Source organism: Saimiri boliviensis, chromosome 16, assembly GCF_048565385.1.
Source record: "Saimiri boliviensis isolate mSaiBol1 chromosome 16, mSaiBol1.pri, whole genome shotgun sequence".
NCBI classification, from domain to species: Eukaryota; Metazoa; Chordata; class Mammalia; order Primates; family Cebidae; genus Saimiri; species Saimiri boliviensis.
Window position 1 is genome coordinate 38,764,676 of NC_133464.1, and position 22,623 is coordinate 38,787,298.

Consider the following 22,623-nt stretch of genomic DNA (forward strand, 5'->3'; position numbering starts at 1 on the left):
AGTTTTATCATGTCCTATGTTAGTCTAAGAACCATGTTCTACATGATCAGATTAAGAGGTGGTATATCAAGCAGAGAGGCAAAGGTTGATCTTTTTTCAATACGCACACTCATTATTTGACCTTTATGCAGTCTAAAAATGTTGTCTTTATTTTATTAGGAGCCGGAAGAATCCTGGAGTAGACCAAGAGAGATGTCTTTTCAGGATGCCATGCAGTCAGCTTTCAGAGCACCCTGAATAGGCTCTGAAATCTACTGCCATTCAAGGCACTCAGTTTCCGTATTTGCAACCCTAGTGCCTCTCTGCTAAAACTGGCCAGTTTTATGAAAGCATGAAATAAATCCAAGTGACTGTGGATGTGCAAGGATCTATGGGGGAGATCCTGACATTTCCAGGTGACGTTTATTATATGTACGGAAAGGTCAGGGCCTCATTTTTGGGGTCCAGAGGTGGAGCTCATGAACCCTTTCAGCAGAAAAGAGAGATTAATGAATTCACTCTTATCGTCTCTCATACCCAGAGAGTATTTATAGCCATTGCTGCCACATGGGTCTCTCACTTTTCTGCTTAGACCTGATACCCTTTCGCCATCAGATCCCCAAAAAGAATAAAACCCTCCCTTTTCCACATCTTGCTTCTCCAGGTAACGTTATAGCTACTGCAGGGTCAAGTCCAGCTTGAAACTTTGGGATGCAGCGCATGAGGAACAAAAACAAAAATTCCATCTAACACCATTATTCCTTACACCACACAGAAGGCCCTATGCGACTTAGGGCTTTGCAACAAGAGTGCCCTCTAAAACTGCTTTCTTCCACCTGGACAGTCTCTTTCCAGATTCCCCACCCTACACCCAATTGTGTCCCATTCCTTAAGTCTCTGTCCTATGCCCCCCATTCTATTCCTTCCCTTGGGAAATGCAACACTCTCCCTCTCCAACAGGAGCAGGAGCTTCCACACTGAAGTTCTTCCTGCTTCTAGCAAAATCTAGCAGCACCTTCAGCCTTGACTAGAAAGTCAGACAGCTCTCTTTCGCTAAAGTAGGGAAGTTGGGCCCTCAGATCGTGAGCAAGAATGAATGTGGAGACCCCAAGTGTGGTTCAGCGTCCACATCAAAGATAGCTGCAACTGATTTCCTTACTAGAAATGTCAGCAAAGAAGAGATAAGGACACCTCAGCAATAGGAGCCATAATCTTGTTCTTGGAAAAAGCTTGGACGAGGGTCACACTGAGGTAAGGATAACTCTCCTATAAGCCTGGCTTTGGTCATACATCTTTCAGTAAATGAGCCTTCATTATTAAGCAGAGAAGTAGTAGGCACCTTCGTATCTCTCTCATCTCTCCCAAATAGCTTATTGTGCCAGATGAATAAGCAGGTTAATAAGTAGGTGGGCAGGTAGTACACAGATGTATCTTCTTTTCTGCTCCTCTGCCTGTGGGAAACCAGTCTTTCCCTTTCTTAATCCATGGATTTTGTTGGACGGACCAAGTAGATTAACCCTTTTTGAACACAATAATGGAGCTGGTGGTTCTCACTCTCTTTCTGTCTCTCCCTGTCTCCCTCTCTCTCCTACTGAGACTACAGGCACAAAGGATCACATAAGCCTCAACGATCAGGGTCCATCTTTCCAGAATGAGCAGAAAATCAGTCTGGGAATGAAGCCAGAACAGATGAAAGCACAGATAAAAGATGGAGAGAGAGAGAGAGATGATGATGATTGTTTCATTTTGTAGATCCAGTCATTGAAAAGTCACAAATACTCTTTTCTGCTATGCCTAATGTGAGTTTGAGTTCTGACACTTGACAAAGTTATTACTGGAAAGGGTTGTATTCAAATGCTAACCATGCCAACCGTGAAGTCTGTGTTTTCTGCTTTATCTGTATTTTCTTTGTTTTTTTACAATGATTATCTTTCACAGTCATGTGCTGCATAATGACAATGCAGTCAACCAAGAAACACATATACGATAGTGGTTCCATAAGATTAAAATCGAGCTGAAAAAGCCCTACCATCTAGTGATGCTGTAGCCATCTTAACATTGTAGCACAACATGTTACTCACATGTCTGTGATGATGCTGATATGAACAAACCTACTGTGCTGCCAGTCAGATAAAATAAAAGCACATACAATTATGTGTAGCACATAATACTTGGCAGTGATAATAAAGGACTATGTTATTGGTTTATGTATTCACTATACCATACTTCTTATCAGTATTTTAGAGTGTGTTCCTCTTACTTTAAAAACAAAGAGTTACCTATAAAACAGCCTTGGGGCCGGGCGTGGTGGCTCAAGCCTGTAATCCCAGTACTTTGGGAGGTCGAGGCGGGCGGATCACGAGGTCAAGAGATCGAGACCATCCTGGTCAACATGATGAAACCCCGTCTCTACTAAAAATACAAAAAAATAGCTGGGCATGGTGGCGTGTGCCTGTAATCCCAGCTACTCAGGAGGCTGAGGCAGGAGAATTGCCTGAACCCAGGAGGCGGAGGTTGCGGTGAGCCGAGATCGCGCCATTGCACTCCAGCCTGGGTAACAAGAGCGAAACTCCGTCTCAAAAAAAAAAAAAAAAAAACAGCCTTGGGCAGGCCCTTCAGGAGGTATTCCAGAAGAAGACATTGTTATCACAAGAGGTGACAGCCTTATGCGTGTTATTGCCCCTAAGACTTTCCAGTGGGACAAGATGTGAGGTGGAAAATAGTGATGAAGATACTCACCCTGTGTAGGCCTAGGCTGACGTGTGTGTTTGTTTTAGCTTTTAACAACTGCGACAATAAAATTAGGTAGGAAATAGATTAAAAGCTTTAAAAATGGGAAAATACTTATAGAATAAGGATATAAAGAAACTAACTATTTTCATAGTTTTACAATATGTTTGTGTTTTAAGCTGCATTGCTAAAAGGTCAAAAAGTTAAAAAATAGTTTATAAAATTAAAAAATTACAATGAGCTATGTTTAACATATTATTGAACAAAAAATGTTTGTTACAAATTTAACATAGCCTAAGTTCAGTGTTTATAAAGGCTACAGTAGGGCCAGTCACAGTGGCTCACATCTGTAATCTCAGCACTTTGGGGAGACAAGGTAGGAGGACCACTTGAGGCCAGGAGTTTGAGACCAGCCTGGGCAACACAGCAAGATTCATCTCTACAAAAAATTTAAAAATTAGCCAGGCATGGTGGCACATGTATTCCTAACTACTTAGAGGCTGAGGGGTGGGATCACTTGATCCCAGAGTTTGAGGCTGCAGTCAGCTATGATCGTGCCACTGCACTCCAACCTAGGCTATCAAGTCTCAAAAATAAATTAATAAATAAAAATAAAGTTCACAGTAGTTTACAGTAATGTCCTAGGTCTTTACAATCACTCGCGGCTCATTCATTGATTCACCCAGAAATGCCCTATACAGGTATACTAATATGGTTTGGAGTTGTGTCCCCACCCAAATCTCATGTCAAACTGTAATCCCCAATGTTGGGGAGGTGGGGCATGGTGGGAGGTGAATGGATCATGGGGGCAGAATTCCCCCTTGCTGTTCTCATGATAGTGAGTGAGTTCTCATGAGATCTGGTTGTTTGAAAGTGTGTGGCATCTCCTGCCTTGCTCTCTTCCTCCTGCTCCAGTATGTAGGTCATGCCTGCTTTCCCTTCGCCTTCCACCATGATTGTAAGTTTCCTGAGGCCTCCCCAGCCATGCTTCCTAAACAGCCTGTGGAACCATGAGCCAACTAAACCTCTTTTCTTTATAAATTACCCCGTCTCAGGTAGTTCTTTCTAGCAATGCAAGAACAGATGAATACAGGTATCATTTGTTAACTTTTATACTGTTTTCAACTATACTTTTTCTGTGTTTAGATATGTTAGACACAAAACTACTTGCCCTGGTGTTACAACTACCTACCAAATTCAGTACAATAACATGCTATACAGGTTTATAGCCTAGGAGCAATAGGCTGTGCCATTGAGCCTGAGTGAGAAGTAGGCCATACTATCTAGGTTTGTGTGGACACACTCTATGATGCATACAGGATGATGAAATTGCCTGACAATGCATTTCTCAGAACATATACCCATTGTTCAGCGATGCATGACTGTACTTGTGTATTAAAAACAACTTACATATAAAAATCATTTAGTAGCGCTGGGGATATCATAGAAATAGCTGACTCAGACCCCATCTTTCTGGATTCCTCTTCCCATCATGGGAATGCCACAGCCCCCAGGCTTGCATTTAATTCTGGCAGCTGTATACTTACACCTGCCTTATCTCTAGATAGCAGTTCCTAGGGCAATGGCCAGGTCTTATTTAATTTTGCAATCCCAGAACCCAGCACCATACCTGACACAACAATTATCACTCGTTATAAGTTTGCTGACGCTATGACTTAAAGGCACTCAAGATATTTATAATCTTGTTAGCAAAACAAGAGGCACATGGAGAAGGCCATGTGCATCGCTCAAAGCAACATATCATTGCCAAAATTCACAGTTCTAGCACTTATAAGTAATAGAAAGAAGGACAAGATCTAATGAGAATTGTCTCCATTTCTTTCCAATGCCATGTCTAGACCAGCACCATCTGTAGAAATATTATGTAAGCCATATGTGTAACTTTGCAGATGTGAAGTCCTGGGTGAGGAATTAACCTCTTGAACTAAAGACAATCCTGCATGTGTAGTTTTAGATTCTCTAGCAGCCCCATTTTAAGAAGTACGGGAAACACATGAAATTACGTTTAGTAGTTTATTATATTAAATCCAAAATATTATCATTCGACATGTAGTTACCGAAAAGTATCAAGATATTTTACTTCCTTTACTTATACGGTATCTTAGATATTAGGATACGTATTTTACACTCACAGCACGTTTCAGTTCAGACTAGCCACAACTGAAGTGCTCAACAGACACATGGGGCTAGTGATGCCATTCTGGAGAACAGGTCTATACAATTAAAACTCCCAGAATATGAAGTTGAATAACCTGTCCTTCAGTAGCCCAACATGCCTGCCCCTGAGTGTCTTATTGCGATTCAGACACACACCTCCAGCATGCTCACCACCTCTTCTCCCTGGGAGACCTGGAGTTACAGGATAAGCAGCAAGATGCAGATGCTACTCCCAGCTTTCAACACCAGTGCCTGATCCAGAGGGTGGGCTCAATATATTTTAGGTCAATGTTGAACCCCCATTGTCTTTTCTTTCACAAAGAACCTGGTCTAATCAAAACACCAACAGTTCTTCACCCCTTTACCACCATTTTTCAAAAGGAAATTCTAAGAAATAGAAGCAAACTACTTCAGGCAAGCAATTGAAGCAGGCTTCAAGAAACTGGTCACACCAACTACTTGAGATCCCCTCTCTGAAGAGAAAGGAGGAAAGAAAAGAAGAAAACAGAAACAGAGGCTCCTGTTCAATGCCTCCAAAGTCTACACCAAGTGATACTATTGGCCCAGGCTACCTTCTTTTTTTATCCCTGTCTTTTGTTTGGCTGCTGTAATTTTTAAGTATTTGAGTTTGAACAAATTAGCTCTGAAGGAAAGGGAGTTTCTACAACGTGAAGGGGAAACAAGAAAATTTTAAATTCAGTGTATTTTCCAGCTTTCCATCTTTACACCAAAATAAAGTATTAACACTCACAAAAAAATAATCATAATAAGCAAACTAAGAGCCGGGCACTGTAGCTCACACCTGTGATCCCAGCACTTTGGGAGGTCAAGGCAGGTGGATCACAAGATCAGGAGTTCGAGACCAGCCTGGCCAGTAAGGTAAAACCCCAAATCTACTACAAAATACAAAAATTAGCTGGGTGTTGTGGTGGGCACCTGTAGTCCCAGCGACTCAGGAGGCTGAGGCAAGAGAATTGCTTGAATCCGAGAGATGGAGGTTGCAATGAGCCAAGATCATACCACTGCACTCCAGCCTAGGTGACAGTGTGAGACTCTGTCTCCAAAAAAAAAAAAAGAAAACCAGGAAGCTCTGGAGCCTAAACAAAATAAGAAATCAAAAATTAAAATGCACTTTTAATGGTCCTGAACATCTCATTCCAAAACTATTTAAAAATTAGAATTCAAAGTTCCTTTTAAATAGAGAAACACAATTTCACTGTCAAATGAAAAGTAATTCCCTTGTCAAAAAATCCCTGTATTTTCAGTGAGTGTCACAGATTCAGAGCAGAAAATGGGGAAAGCTTCCCCCTGGCCTCTGCATATGATGGATGGCATGAAGGGCTATGTCCAAAGACTACTGGCAAAATCTCAGATGCCTTTAAAAAAATAAACAAAAAGCAAAAAACCTTCATGCTAAGGTTAGAGTCCCTATTTGGAAGATTTCCAGAAAACCGCATATGCACAGCCTCAGTTTCATTCAGGCCAGAAGGAGGAGGCAGCTCTGCCATCTGATTTGCTCCTAAGTGCCCAGTCATCATAGCGGCAGAAATAGAGCCCTGCCACAGCCTCAGATAATGGCTGGACCTTGTTCTGGTGAATAACCCCAAGCCCAGATCTCTCTTTCAGCTACTTAGAGACTTTCATGAAAGTACAAAATGCCAGAATCCTACCGTTCATTTATCACTGTCAATTGGATTCAAACATGGCTGACCAGGAAGTGGAGGAAGAGAAAGAATGAAAGAGAGAGAAGTTGAAGCTGATGTTTCTCATCACAGATCAGAGCTCTGGGCTCTGGACAGACTACTGAGAGCTCAGCTGCTCACTTCCTCTGGCCACACGCAAGACCATATTTAAATCATTTCAAATTGAGGAGGAGTTTTTTTTTAAAGACCTCTAGAGGAGATAACATTCCCTCAGTAAAACTATTCCCTGATTCAACAACCCTCAAGAAAATGGACCTTAATTCTATGTGATTTATATTCCTGCCACTGCGGTTTCCAGACCGCCTATGCTTTCAACACACAGTCACTGAGTTCCTATTAAGTACAAGGCCCATCTTAAGGGGACCCAAAGATAAAAGAGGCAGGCTGTGGGCTCCAGATGATTTTAGTTCACTAGGGAACGTTAGCCCCGTATACAAACAACCACACTCGATGATAGGGAGTGCTAAGCGGAATAAGCTTATGGATCATGAGCTCGAACAGTTCACAGGAGGAACCCTTTGTCCTCACGGAGGCTGGAGAACAGCTGGTCTCCATCCCTTTGTTTGTCCTGGGCAATCTCTCTCTCCCTCACCTTTTATTTGCTCTTTCTGTGGTTTCTTAAGGCTGTCAACATTTTGAGACATATGGAAGACACCGTATGAGATGGGAACACATCCTGTCTGATAGCAGAATGTTCACAGCATCAGGGACTCAATGTCTATACATATACTGTTTGGGGATGAATGTGGCTACTACTGGCCAGCTGCCCCACCTGTTCCAGAACTTTCCTTTTGCACTCTTGCCAAATGTGTGTCCCATCTGCTATGTTAAAACTGAGATCAAAGATCGAAACAAGTATTAGACAGTGTATTCAGGGGCTCACTATCTGAAAGTTAAGTAACATCTCTCCTCTCCCTCTATCTTACGTCATTCCCTGACCTCAGGGAGTGCAACAGGGTGGTCATGGTCGTGCAGGACACCAGCCTTCTTACGCTACCTGGTGTGCTCGACTTGCCTCCCTAGTCAGTGGGTAGTTGTTTCTTATGTTTTTCTGTCTTCCTTGCTGCCAACTATGTGGCTCTAAGTGAAAAATCTGTTTTGGCAGAGGAAATCATAAATAAGACTCTCAAAATGTAAGGGACTTATCCAAGTTCACACAACTTACGATGGAGTGGGAATTTGACCTCAGCTCTTCCACTTCTTGGCTTCCTTCCACTGTGTGATGTTTCTTGTGTGCTCATCAGCTCTCCCCAACTATCCTGTGAGCTCCTGACTGTTGTGACATAGGTTCCTGCAGATGATTCCTCATGTTATTTTAGCTACCCTACCATGTCTTTTGCAGAGAACAAAATCAACAGATATGGAAAGTGGTGGGGAGAAAAGCATAGAAAGGTAAATACAAGTGGCAGCTCAAGATACAAACAAAACTACCAGGTTTCCTAAGCACATGAATGTCACTTCCTATTCTCCTGAAATAATCCAAAAGAAAACTAGAGAGTTTTAATGCTTTACCAACAAACAGCACAGGTGATGGCGAGTGTCAGCATACCAGCTACCCAGCAGAGGAGAGGCCCACTGAGTCGGCCTTCCACTCACACCTGATCAAGACCCTCTTGATGAGATGAGGCCTACAGGCAAGGATGGACCACAGAAATCAATAGAACATATCCACGGCCTGTGCAAACTTCAGACCCACTGTCAACATTCATGAAGAGTAAGGAAGACCTGTCATCAACCAGTTTGTCATTTCTGAATCAAAGTCAGGGTTAACCAAGGTAGAGGAAACTAGCAGCCCTGGAATGCATTTGATGCCCAAGGCAGACATAAAACTGAGGAGGTTTGGCTGGGCACGGTGGCTCACGCCTGTAATCCTAGCAGTTTGGAAGGCCGAGGTGGCAAATTGCCTGAGCTCAGAAGCTTGAGACCAGCCTGGGCAACAAAGTGAAACTCTGTCTCTACCAAAATAAAAGCAAAAATTAGCCAGGTGTGGTGGCATGTGCCTATGGTCCCAGCTACTTGGGAGGCTGATGCCGGAAAATTGCTTGAACCTGGGAGGTGGAGGTTGCAGTGAGCCAAGATCATGCCACTACACTTCCAGCCTGAGCAACAGAACAAGACTCTGTCTCCAATATATATATATATATATATATATATATATATATATATATATATATAGAGAGAGAGAGAGAGAGAGAGAGAGAGAGAGAAGGTTTTTTTTGTTTTGTTTTGGGTTTTTTATTTTGCTTCTTAAATAAAAAAATTCAAGAAAAGAAAACAATATTCCCAGAAATAAAAGTAATGACTAATGGAGGCGGTACCCAATTGTTGTCAATGAATTTATAAAACTTGATACACTGTCTGAAAAGATAAAGGGGCTTCTTGGGGCTGGGCGCAGTGGCTCACACCTATAATCCCAGCACTTTGGGAGGCTGAGACGGGTGGATCACGAGGTCAAGAGATCGAGACCATCCTGGTCAACATGGTGAAACCCCGTCTCTACTAAAAATACAAAAAATTAGCTGGGCATGGCGGCGCGTGCCTGTAATCCCAGCTACTCAGGAGGCTGAGGCAGGAGAATTGCCTGAACCCAGGAGGCGGAGGTTGCGGTGAGCCGGGATCGCGCCATTGCACTCCAGCCTGGGGAACAAGAGCGAAACTCCGTCTAAAAAAAAAAAAAAAAAAAAAAAGCCTGGGGGGAGCTTCTTGAAAGTTAAAGTGAAAATGTGTTATGGCCAGGTGCGGTTGCTCATGCCTGTCATCCCAGCATTTTGGGAGGCAAAGGCGGGCGATCAGCTGAGGTTGGGATTTGGAGACCAGCCTGGCCAACATGGTGAAACCTTGTCTCTAAAAATACAAAAATTAGCTGGGCATGGTGGCACATGCCTGTAATCCCAGCTACTTGGGAGGCACGAGAATCACTTGAACCCAGGAATGGGAGGTTACAGTGAGCCAAGATCACGCCATTGCACTCCAGCCTCGGAGACAAAGAGGCTGTCTCAATTTAAAAAAAAAAAAAAAGAAAGAAAGAAAAAACGAAAGTGTGTTATATAAAATAATACTAATCTGGAACTAAAACTTCAAATTGTTTCAACAATATCTGGAAATTGATGAGGTATGTGAAATTTCTCACTTAGCTCAGGGAAAATTCAAACTTTTTCATTCTTAATTGACTAAAAACTGGTTTACATATGTATTTTAAGTTGACCCTAACCATAAAAGATAAAAATGGAATATGTAACTTCAAATCACTAGAGGGGAAAAAATGAACAAAGTCTGATGCAATGATGTGGTAAAACTTTATGAAATAATACATGACAAACAATTTTTGTAAAAGCTGATCTGATATTTTCACTTAGATTCAGTTGTATTAAATTTGACAACATATACAGCTTTCATCATTTTTGTGGGATTTTTTATGTAAGATAATACATAATATTGAAATATTTTCAAATGAAATGAGAAGGCATTTAAAATAGTAAGAATATGAAAAGATTTCTTCAAAGAGAGTCTGGCTTCCTTATGTTTAAATTCACGTGATTTAGAAGCAGAGATGAGAGGTGTGTTGACACGGAGGATTGATAAGAGGTGCTAGAGTTCTTCAAAGGGGGACTATGTGTCTTGACTGGGAATGTGCCTAGATGAAACACTGGGTGTACACTGAGGTCTTAAAGTGATGCCTTGATGGAAGGCAGGACTTACCCAGAGAACTAAATTCTCAGTGTAAGAAATAACAAGATTTGGCTGGGCGCAGTGGCTCACACCTGTAATCCAGCACTTTGGGAGGCCAAAACATGCGGATTATTTGAGATCAGGAGTTGGAAACTAGCCTGGCCAACCTGGTGAAACCCCATCTCTACTAAAACATTACCCTGACATAGTGGTGTATGCATGTAATCCTAGCTACTCAGGAGGCTGAGGCAGGAGAATCACTTGAACCCAGGAGGTGGAGGTTGCAGTGAGCTGAGATGGTACCACTGTACTCCAGCCTGAGTGACAGAGCAAGACCCCGTCTCAAAAAAAAAAAGAAGAAAAGAAGGAAGAAAAGAGAAGGAACATAAAAGAAAGAAAAAGAAGAGAAAAGAAAGAAAAGAAATAACAAGAGATAGAATTGAAACCAGAGAGAAAATGGCAGGAATCAGGGTGGGGACTGAGGGATGGAGAATAAAGGAGTATTACAAACCAGGCAGCCTGCTGTAAAAAGTAGATAGTGAGAAGCACCTAAAGACCAAAACTTTGCAAGAGTTGCAATATTATCTACTTTTTTTTTTGAGTCTTGCTCTGTCAACCAGGCTGGAGTGCACTGGCACTACTTCAGCTCACTGCAACTTCTGCCTCCTGGGTTCAAGTGATTTTCTTGCCTCAGCCTCCCGAGCCACTGGGACTACAGACACAGGCTACCACATCCGGCTAATTTTTGTATCTTTAGTAAAGACAGGATTTTGCCATGTTGACCATGCTGGTTTCAAGCTCCCAACCTCAGGTGATCCGCCCACCTCAGCCTCCCAAAGTGCTAGGATTACAGGTGTGAGCCACCGCACCCAGCCATTATTTATTTTAATGATGCTGTAACTTAAATCTCTTTTAATTAATTCCATTGTCCCAAAACTTCAGTGAACGTGTACTATACACACAGCCTGGGAATGTGGACAGACAGGAAAGGACTTGGACAATGTTCTATGGGGGGTGCACAGTTCATAAAAAGAACAGCACACAGATGTGAGTAAACCATGAACTGCACTCATCCACAGAAGCAGGACCCCAGCTTCAGAAGGAGGCAGGAGAAATGGCGGCACCCTGTCTGCTCAATGACCTGAGACATTCAGAAAGACTGAGTCTCTCACTGCACACGGGACAAGGTATTTGAGTCAAATCTCAAAGGATCAGTTTGGCCCTGCGTGACATTTTGGATACAGAATGTATATTCTCTCATCAAGACAACTGGAGGTCATACTTGAAGATCCAAAACTTGAACTTTAGAGGTATTCTATAACAATAGCAAAACTGATGTTGCCAAATAAAATATAATGGCTCAAAACTCATATTAAATGAAAAAAATGAGTTATAAAAAATGTATATATGAGTTTATATAACAAAATATACTTATAAAGAAAGTAAAGAATTATATATTTCTACATACTTCTAAAGTACTAAGTCCTCAACCCAGAAAAGCAAAAGGTTCAAGTTATGCTAAGGAAGAAAGGTCTTTCTAATTAAGAAATAAAATAGCTCCTTTTGGAAATAGGTCTAAAACAAATTTAAAATATAAATGAGAACAACTTAAACACCGTATGAAAAGAAAAGAAAATCATATACAGGTTATACCTGATAAAACAGTGGCTCATTTTTAATTTCCTGGTAAAGGAAATGAATGAGTCAAAGGAATAGAAATTTCTGGTTAATGAGAGATCAAAGCTGACTGTGATCCAACCAGCAAAAAAAGAAAAGAAAACATTGAGAAAGATCATGGACAATAGATTCTGAAATCAGAACAGGTCTTCTAGAAAGCCTTGAGCCACGATGTGATAAGGAGAAAACAGAAAAGGAAGAAGGAAGAGAGAATAAGTCAGGGACTTCTTCCTGATGACTCAGGTAATGATCTGTAACCATCTCAAGACTCCAAATCCTCGTGAGCAACAGGCCCTTTGGAATGGCTGAAGGGAGAGGATTCTCCTACCTCCACAAACCAAAAACTCCAGAGGATCTCCCTTTCCATCAATGTGGCGCATCTCTGATCATAGGCTTCACATGATTCCTGCATAACTCCATCTAGACTGTAAGACCCTGAAGGCTGGAGAGGAAAGCCATTCCTTTGAGTGACAAACTATCACCCTCAGAGTGTGGTTGTCCATGTTCACCCTTGCTTCTAACACCACTGGCTGAGTGTTTGATGTGTGTCGAGTTTGTCTGTTGAGGAAATATGTTCAAGCCCATGATTTTTCTATACCACTGCATTAAATTCAGGATGAAACATACCATGCATAGTCAATAAATACTAAGAAACAGCTTTTTAAATGTTTGGAATATTTTTCCTAATTATTTCCTCCTACTTGAGATCAGAGAACTAGACAAAGTCATTTGTTTTCTCTGGGTCATGTGTTCACTCATCCCTCTACCTTTCTGGGCCTTGAGTCCTCGTCTGTATAATAAAGAAACTTAATAAGGAAACTTGACTAGGGACCTCTAATATTATCCTCCAGCTCCAGACTTCTGGGACTGCCTCAGTCTAAGCACGTGATGGCATCTTTCCCAAGACATGTTCCTCCAACTCCCTATGTCCAATCAGAAGAGAGGAGCGGAAGAGGGGCCTGGGGAGGTAACACAGCAGAGAATTTGTACCTTGAAGAATCAGGAGTCAGCCAAGTTCTGATCTTGGTCTCCCCTCCTTCTTTGTTTTCTCCTGCTTGGCTCGCCTTTCTGAATTAGCATTTATACATCTGATCCTCTCTGGTTCCAGTTTCTTTTTATTTTTTGGTTAGTAGCTCCAATAGAGGCCTGAAATAAACCAAGGAAAGGCTTATTAAAAGAGAAACAAATTCCCTTAGATGTCCTGTGAGGAGTGACTACGTTTGGGACATTCCAACCCAACTAAATGACCCACCTGGAAAAGAAACACTTCCACACTTGACCAGACACCCTTCCAAAATGTTTGGCTTTGTTTTGTTTTTTGAGACAGAGTTTTGCTCTTGTTGCCCAGGCTGGAATGCAATGGTGTGATCTCAGCTCACTGCAACCTTCACCTCCCAGGTTCAAATTATTCTCCTGCCTCAACCTCTCAAGTATCTGGGATTACAGTCATATGCCACTACACCTGGTTAATTTTGTAGTTTTAGTAGAGATGGGGTTTCACCATGTTGGTCAGGCTGGTCTTGAACTCCTGGTGAACTCAGGTGATCCACCTGCCTCGGTCTCTCAAGGCCTCCCTGGGATTACAGGTGTAAGCCACCATGCCCAGCCCCAAAATGTCTTAAAGAAACAGTTCTACCAGCTCATTATTTAGTGGTCAGTGTCCATGTGCATTTCCAAAGGTCTGTCGTTAAAGACACTGGATCAAAAATCCCTGGTCCCTGCCACGCTTACAGTTACTATTTAAGTAAGTCACAGTAGCTGACTGTGACTTACTTAAACTCTAGTTAGAAGAAAGGCAAAACGACACTTAAATGCAATTCTTGTGTTATCTGTGGAATTCAGTTTTTCACAGGTACTCCTATCTTCCGTCATCAAAGCATCACTTAAAGGCCCATTTGTTTTTTTATCAAGACTAACACTAAGATTTACCTAGAAAATTTTCAGATTAGCTTTGGGACCCCCACATTCAGAAGATCTGAGGCTTGAAAATTACAGGATTATATATGATACTAGAAGACAGGTCTCAAGTCATTTGGGTCAATACTCTACAATACGATGGTGACACCCTATTTAGTTGCAATGAAGCCTCTCTCAGAGGCAATTAATTGATCCCAGTGGACATATAATAGGCTCTTACAATTGAAGACGGTACTTAAATGGAGATAGGAACATGCTAATTACATAACTCTTTTATGCAAGGTAGAGTCTTTGGACTTGGCCTCTGATTCTGATTCCTTCCCTGCCATCTCTACTACAAGGTTATAAGAAGTGAATCTCCATTCTACATTACAAATTGATTTTAGGTTGATACATGGGGACATTTTATCATTTATTTCAGGCATTGACATACATTTGGTGCTTCTGCTTTGTGAAGATGTAACAAAATAATTTCTAAAGACAAGAATGTCAGCACAATAGATAGGTTTGTTTCTAGGATATATCAGATGCTCTCTAAATGTGATCATTTCCTTTCAAAGGAAAGCGCAGTAATTGCCTCTAAGGAATGATAAAGCCAGATGTCATTTTTTCTTCTGTCAGTCTGCTGTGCAATATCACCCAGTCTAGTAACTCTTTATCTCCAAAGGGAGAGAATTTTTAAGGTTTGCTGTGACAGTTAAACAAAAAATCAAAACTACTGTGAGAACTCCAAAGAGCCATCCTCAACAAAACAATCACACCACTTGGTGTGCTTAATTATTTCCATTGTACCTTTAGACTAAAGAACTATAGGAGGGTTTGGTTTTGTTTTCCCCAATTTGCATGAGGATTTTGATGTATGGTCTTCTGTTGATTTTAATAAAATCATGCTACTCCATTTAAGAAATATTTGCCATGAAATAAATGTTTCATCATGTTTCTGTTTTTGTTTTTTCAAATCTGAAAAGTCTACTTCATGATTCCCATTGTTCATACCCTTGGAATAAATTACTACAATCAGACCACATAGGGAGAAAAGTTAGCTCCCGATTACAAAGGAATCAGTCCAAGAGGTAAAGTATTAATCAAACCTACTTTTGAACAATCTCATTCTCCTCATTAGAATGCACACTCCCATCAGGCCACGTTAAAACAGCATTTTCATCAGTCACTGGCTCTTTAACTATTTTGTTTCTGCTGAAATCTGGGGTCCCCTACAGTTAAAGTGAGTGGCTAACTACACCATTCTCCAGCGTCTCCCTGATAGCTTTATCTGGCTATTATAATTTGTCATTGTCAAGCCATTGAGGCCTTTGGCTTCGGTCTTATTTTTCCTGCAGGTGTCAAAAATGCAAAACCACAATTTATAAAACACAAGATGACAGAATCCCATTTGCACTGGTTTCAAAATGCCAGAAGGTAACTTTATTTAAAATATCACAACCTCCTCTCCAAACTAGTGCACGAGTTCCAGGGTGGTCTGAGGAGTTGATTCAAAAAATAAATGCCACTGCAGCAACTTACAATTCCTAAGGCCAAACATCCAGATGTGTCAATAATCTGTGTAAATTAGAAACAGATGTAAGCCCTTGTTGAAAAATAAATATAATAGAATTATTTCCTTTGCTTCCTTACGCTTTCACACACTTGAATTTATTTCTTTCACATTTTTTTAGTTGGTTCAGTATTAAAAACAAAAATTATTTCTATTTTTCAAGTGGGGTGTAGCTATGTATAAAATTCTCCAGAAAAAGAAAAGAACAGCTAATTTTGTGCCTTATTTCATGCCCAGTGAAGCTAATCCAAGCACAGAGGCTTCTGGAGTTAGTTGGTGATTACAATCCAACCAAATCTTCTGGGCTATGTTCTAGATCACTGACACCATGTAAAGTAACTGCCATTATCAAACCCACTCCTTGTTCCCATGAGGTTGCCCCAGTTATAAGGTAAAATAAATATTTCAAATATGGTAGAACTACATTTCTGGCAACTTCTACTTACTTTCATTTGATGTAACAATAGAGTTGTTATTTAGAGTTAATAAAGGGGTTTTTTGTTGCTGCTGTTTTGTTTTTGTTTTTTTGCTTTTTCCAACATGTTTTTTTTGGAGTGACCTTGTTTCTTAAATCCCATTTGTGTGTGATAGGTAGAGATGAGGGACATGTGTGTGTCACTGGAAGTTTTTGAGAAGAGCTCAATGGTTGCCAGTAGACAAAGGGTTGCAAGATAAATATCAGAGTTTTACGTTTCCTTGGAGCATAAATACCACAACCAACTGCACAAAGTCGTTTATTACCCATGGACATCGACTAGAAAAGTTCTAGTGACTACAAGTTCTCCAATGCTGGGGCCCCTGGGGCCTTGTGTCCCTATCGTAGTGGGATCCAGGGAGGCAGATCCAGCTATTTAAGCGACCTCTGAAAAATTGCTTTAAAGAAAATGAGGCAACTCTATATTCATCTCCTGACTCTCAAACACCATTCACAACAGTAATAATCGTAGTACCCTTCTTGCCAGTATAGCTCTGTAGAATTATGAGATCAATATCATTTAATTCTTCAGTGATCTGAATTTTCTCTAATTGTTGCCTTGATAATTCAGCCATCCCTGGAAGCAGTCACATGTTGTAGTCTTGATTACTTAGGGTCCAGAGTTAAATCATCTTAACAAAAAGGCAACATAAACATTTTGCCTCCTGAAAATTTTGATCCTTGCTAAAATAATAAAATAAGCAAGGTTTGTCTTCAATACTGTTAATCTATGGCTATCCTTCCTACTGCATTATGACAAAGGATTCTAAATCTTATCCGATTAGCATTACCCCTACTTCCTTACTGGCAGAACCACTGGGAGAAGGAGGCAGATACCCAGTCCAGAAAACTACCTTTCTTAACCCTTTCGCAGACGGACATGTGATGCAGGGGCACATCAGGGGAAACTCTGTAAAGGAGACTCCCTTAATCAGCAGGTCCTCTTTGCTCATGCTTTTCTTCCTCTTTTTTCCTATTTGAGTCATGGTTGTGATTGCTGGAGCTCCAACAACCATTTTGTAAGCCTGAGGATGAGAGCAGAGAGCCTGATTCCTGATGACATTAGGGAACTGCCATATAACAGAACAGCTTGCCTACATCTGGACTTAAATGAGATCCACATAAACCCTCATCCTGTGGAGGACACTATTTCACAGTTCCTGTTAGCAGCTGCAGAATATAACTTCTGATACATTCTCTAAGAAGTTTTTGCCCCAAGCCCTGCCTGAACCCCCAGTCCCAGACACTCACCTCTCAGTCCATCACCTATTTCTACCTTTCAGAAAATTATTATGTTTTCCCTCTGTGTCTCAGGCTTTCCCTCTGTGAAACTCTAGTGAAAGAAAATTGTTTTCACCCTCTCAAAGATGGCCTTCATACTTTCACTATGTTTATTTATCTTGGAATGTATTTATAAGCCACCACTTTTTCAAAAAATTTGCATATGGCAGTTTATCACCTAGCTAATCTGATTACTTAATATGCATTATTGAGCTAATGGAAGAGGTCATGGTAGAAAATAAATGAGAAAGTAAAATATGGAGACAGTTGTGTTATACCCACGATAGCTAAATAAATAGAAATGGAATTCTTTCCTACCCAAGTACCCTTATGTAAACAAATAGGCAATCTTTTTAAGTTTATAAAAAAAAAATTTGGTGAAGATGATTTAACTAGAGTAAGATTAAATAACCACAGCAAATTAAAATGTGAGCTATCATCAGTTTTTTTCAAGGGCCCAAATGCAGCAAATTAAATGAAGTTTAGAAATGCTCTTCTCAAAAACATGGGTTTCTTCTTTCGAAAACTCATTCCTTGCTGAAGCGGCTACTTCATTTGCTCTGTTTATTGTCATTACACTATCAGCAAGTTGGACGAAAGGCACTTAGAAACATGTTTGATTGTTTGGGTTAAACTGCAGCTGCTCGTGAGGCTGTCCATACTGACCCCATCTGGAAGGCTGGCTGCCGAAGCAGCCCTCTTTCCCTGACTATTCTACTTTCAAAGACTGTTCTCCTTTCAAAGACAATGTATGCTTATCTTTTGCACCTGAGCTTGCTGAGAAGGCCATGGAGACGCTGCTTTTCTTGCAACCTACCTCCTTGGAGCTGTCCCAGCTTATCCTTCTTGCCTGATTAAAGCTTAAAGCAAACTGAGCACCAGGCTCCAAATGTTCCTTTCCTATTTCCCTTGCAACGCTGTAAACTGGGGTTCTGTCTTTAAAACCCATCAATTCCTCCTTTCTTCTTTCCTCCATTAGGAACTGATAATCAGTAGGAAAAGGAGGAGAGACAGGAGTCAGGGGGAGGGGGAAGATGGGGGAAACAAACTGTGCCTGAAAAACAAAGTTGTTACTCTTGAGTCAGAAGGATTGCATCCAAAAGCAGTGACTCACTGCACTGAGGGACATTGTCTTGCCCAATAAGTAAGGCATGTGGCCAAATACACACCTGCCCACAGGTAAGGAATTTAATTCTTCCCAGGACTGCAGATACCATGAGCTTCACATGCAAACACACAGCTTTGCTTCTGCACATTTGCATGGCAGTGATTTCTAGATTTCCATTCTACTCCACCTCTTGACTGGCATTTCATAAAAACGTGATATGAGGAAATGGCCATGTGCTTAGGGATCTCAGAAGCTGGTGGTTTAAGAAAATCTACTGCGCCCCGGCCTCCTCTTCGGAAACTTGTAATTTTTCATTGGGAAATTCTGATCAACATGTAACAATATTCGGCTGTAGTTGCCCTGATTACTTTTCAAACTGTGTATCTATCTTATCTCCCTGTCTCACACGAAGGGAGACAATTAAAGGAGAGCCTCCGTATGGTATCATCCTCTAGGTCCCTGCCTCAGAACTGCATTCTCAGCAAAGCAATGCTGTCACCAAGTCCCTATGGCAGTTCCAGCACTCAGCATTCCCACCCCCTGGAAAGAATCCAAGACAGAACCACCTCCTCCTACAAGATCCCATTCTGCAGTAAGCTGTACTGCACTTTATGGTACTTTAAGTTGTACTAATCACATTAGAGAAGTAAGATTCCATTTGTATTCGATGGCAATTTTCATCCAGTTGGAGGGAAAAAAAAAGTTTGCCTGAAAAAAGATGGTGAACCAGTTCTTGCAACCTCTGTGTTACTTGCTATAGCATTACGTGGGCTTGCCAATGTTTCCCATTCTTTGACATACAAGAGAACGACTCTTACCCACCTAGTGAAATTAAACATAGCCTTTTGACCTGTTTTGGCCTATGAAGTGTGAAGTGAAAGTGACAGGTATCATTTCTGAGCAGAGGCATCCAGAGTCCAGGTGAGGTTCTCTGAGCTGGTGTCCCTTGCCACAATGATGGTAAATACAGATGCTGAGACACGGGCGCCCCAAGATCACAGGGCCTGGAAGGTGGAGCCACCACATGGTGGGTCACCTCAATCTTAAATGGACTTGGAATGACATTTTAGACTGGTAAAAAAATTCACACACACACACAAAGAATGGACATGGTGTGACACAGAAACTTTGTGTTGTTACCACAGCATAACCTAACCTATGAGGATAATACAGTAACTCTGGACCTCAGAAAATGGAATTTGCTTTTGTAGCCTCTATATTAGCCATCAATAAAATTCCAAAGGTTTCAAGGTTATGTAACTCCCTGAGAGAAGTTTATATCCTGTTTCACTGAATAAAAATCAGAACATAGTATTGCCATTAAAAATTGAGTTACTGGAATATAGCAAAATCCCTTGCCATACTTCATAATTTTCACTCTAATTAAAGTTCTATATGTTGTGACAAGAAAATTGAGCTGCTGCCTAGTGTGACTGCAATTATGAAGGAAGTTTAAAGTGATAATTAATTTAAATCACATCGCTGTCCTAAAATTACCAGTTTGGCCTCCAAATCATAAAAACCAAAACCATAAGCATTTTATGCAAAAACATGCATTGGGCTAATTACTTAACAAATTATTTAATATCCATCATAATATTCCAAGAATATGGGGAAAATATTTTTGAACTACAAATAAAAGTGATTATCTTAATAGCTGTGTGCATCCATGGCCCTAAGCAAATAAAGTCGTCTGAAAAATACTGTAATTCAATGTGGAAATTTCAGGCCTCTGAAAATAAGGAATAATGAGGTCATCCCCCATCCTCTGTGTAATCTAAAGCTTACTTGAATCGAATCTAAAGGTGATTCATATGAAAAGTATTTATTGAGCACTTTCAACAGTGTTCAGTTGTGCTTGACTCTGAAGACAGAATAATAAGGAATGTGGTCTCTGCCCTCCTCAGACCTACAATCTAACAACCTCTGCTTCAGAGTGTATGCCCTGCTATTTCTTTCCAAGTTTCAAGTTGTGAAAATAGCATTATCAAATCTCAATGGTAATATAGTAGAGCTTCATCTATCTAGAAAGCTCAATTATCTGGAACACATCTGAGAATCAGGAAGGCAGTAATAAGAATCTTTGAGAATTCAGTCTTATTACATACACACATGGCAAAAAGGTATGAGTATTTATTCTGTGTCATTTGCCTGATAAATACTTTATACCCAATACACTATCATCACAAAACCCTATGACAGACTATGAGTATTGTCCCCGTTTCACAGATGAGGAAATTGAAGCTGAGAAAGGTATAACATCTGATGGATCCAGGATTTGAATCCAGATCTGTCTAACTCCAGAGCTCCATATATTAACCACTACCCCCTATTACATTTTCCAAAGACTATAAACTGAAACTCTTGGTTTCCACATCCAGAAGAATCCCTAGGGCCTTGTTCCAGTTACTGTCTAACAAACCACTCTGAATTCTGTGGTTCAGGAATTTGGAAAGGATGCAGCAAGGACATCTGTCTCCGTTCCATGATGTCTGTGGTCTCAGCTGCAAAGACTCAACAGCTAGGGGAGGGAATTCAGGAGATGAAGGCTGGTATTATCTGGTGGTGTCTTCATGCATGTGCCTGGAGGCTGATGACTGTCAGCCTGGCCCTCAGCTGGAGCTATTAACTGTATGTACTATTACTATATCCTGGAGCTATTAACTGTATGCTACTCTCCATGTAGCCTCTCCATGTAGCTTCCTCATAGCATGGAAGTCTTGGTAGAGTCAGATCTTTTGCCTGATGGCTTAGAACTCCAAAAAAGAAAGAGTGATATAACAGAACCTGCCTTGCCTCTTAAGACCTAGAATTGGAAGACACATAGCATCCCTTCTGCTGTAATTGTCACAAACCTATGCAGAAAATAAGAGAATCAAATGTAGACCCCACCTCCCACTGGGGGCCAAGGCCAGTTTAGAGGGTGATGTGGCCTAGAGGACTGTTACAGCCAACTTTGTGAGTTTCATGCCACAAGCCCTCTCTCCCCTAAAGTTTTTTGTTGTGTTGTTGATGTTGTTGTTTTTTAGACAGAGTCTTGCTCTGTCACCTAGGCTGGAGTGCAATGGCGCCACCTCTACTCACTGCAACCTCTGCCTCCCGGGTTCAAGGGATTCTCCTCCCTCAGCCACCTAAGTAGCTGGGATTACAGGCATGCACCACCACACCTAGCTAGTGTGTGTGTGTGTGTGTGTGTGTGTGTGTGTGTTTATTTATTTTTAGTAGAGACAGGGTTTCACCATGATGGCCAGGCTGATCTCAAACTCCTGACCTCAAGTGATCCATCCACCTTGGCCTCCCAAAGTGCTGGGATTACAGAAATGAGCCACCGTGCCCAGCCACCTCCCTTGAAGTTAAATTGCTTCTCTCTCCTATCCAATCCACCTTGGGAATATTCAAACACATTCCAAGTAAAAAGAATAGGATAATAAGCATTGTGTAAACACTGCCTATCTTCAGTAATGATCAACAATCTGTCAATTTAAATAATAAATGTCAAGAATGGCTAATAGGGCAGAAATTAAAAATAGGAATGTCGGTTTTACCATAAGACAGAAATAGAAAAATTATGGACAGCAGATAAGAAAAACTCAATAACTATAGCCTGCAGGGCATTTAATTCAGGGCTTACATCTTCACACAGCTCAAAACCCCATGGGCATCCTCTATTCTTGAATTGAAAAATACGAGTTGTCTAATAATTACCCATCTAGACAAGGTTAAATTCTATCTAGAATATTCCATGAAGAAAGGCAGCAAAGTGTATGCTATATTTTATAAAGATTTGCATTTGAAAGAGGCGTTTTAGGGAGTAAGTGCATTAATCTCACGTGGAATAACTCATCCCTCAGTCCTCATTTCTGAATCATTACTGCTCATGTAGAAAAGACGCAGTCCTCTGATGCTTTTGTTCAGATGAGAGAAAAAGAAAATATTCTGCAGGTTGAGTTTTCTAGAGCTAATGCCCAAATTCCACCCACAGTTACCAAGCTGGCGCACACTGCACATTCAAGCAGCTATATGCCAATGCATGTACACATTTGTAGAAAAACACCTGTTCTGGCTATTTAATTTTGATCCTTATCTCCTAAAACTATTTTTAAAGAGAAAGAGATTTCCTATGGCCTAGCAAAAGCTGATAGGATAATTAAAGACAGAAAAAGCTGATAGGATAATTAAAACTAGCAAAAGCTGATAGGATAATTAAAGACAGACCAACGTGCATAGACCATTCATCATAAGGAAGACCAGTAATTATCCCCACTGGATTTTGCCCTAGCAAATTTGCTTGACTTACAAGAATCTGTTTTGTTTGTTTTTGTTTTCTGAGACAGAATCTCACTCTGTTGCC

At 40.9% G+C, this 22,623-nt stretch overlaps 1 long non-coding RNA gene across 1 annotated transcript in view; it reads right to left on the reverse strand.

The window, feature by feature from the left end:
- LOC141581537 (uncharacterized) overlaps positions 1–22,623 on the reverse strand; it is a 62,719-nt gene that overhangs the window by 13,639 nt on the left and 26,457 nt on the right. Inside the window, exon 4 of the long non-coding RNA XR_012514234.1 lies at positions 12,927–13,082. This is a non-coding gene — a long non-coding RNA (uncharacterized LOC141581537). The remainder of the gene's footprint in view (positions 1–12,926; positions 13,083–22,623) is intronic.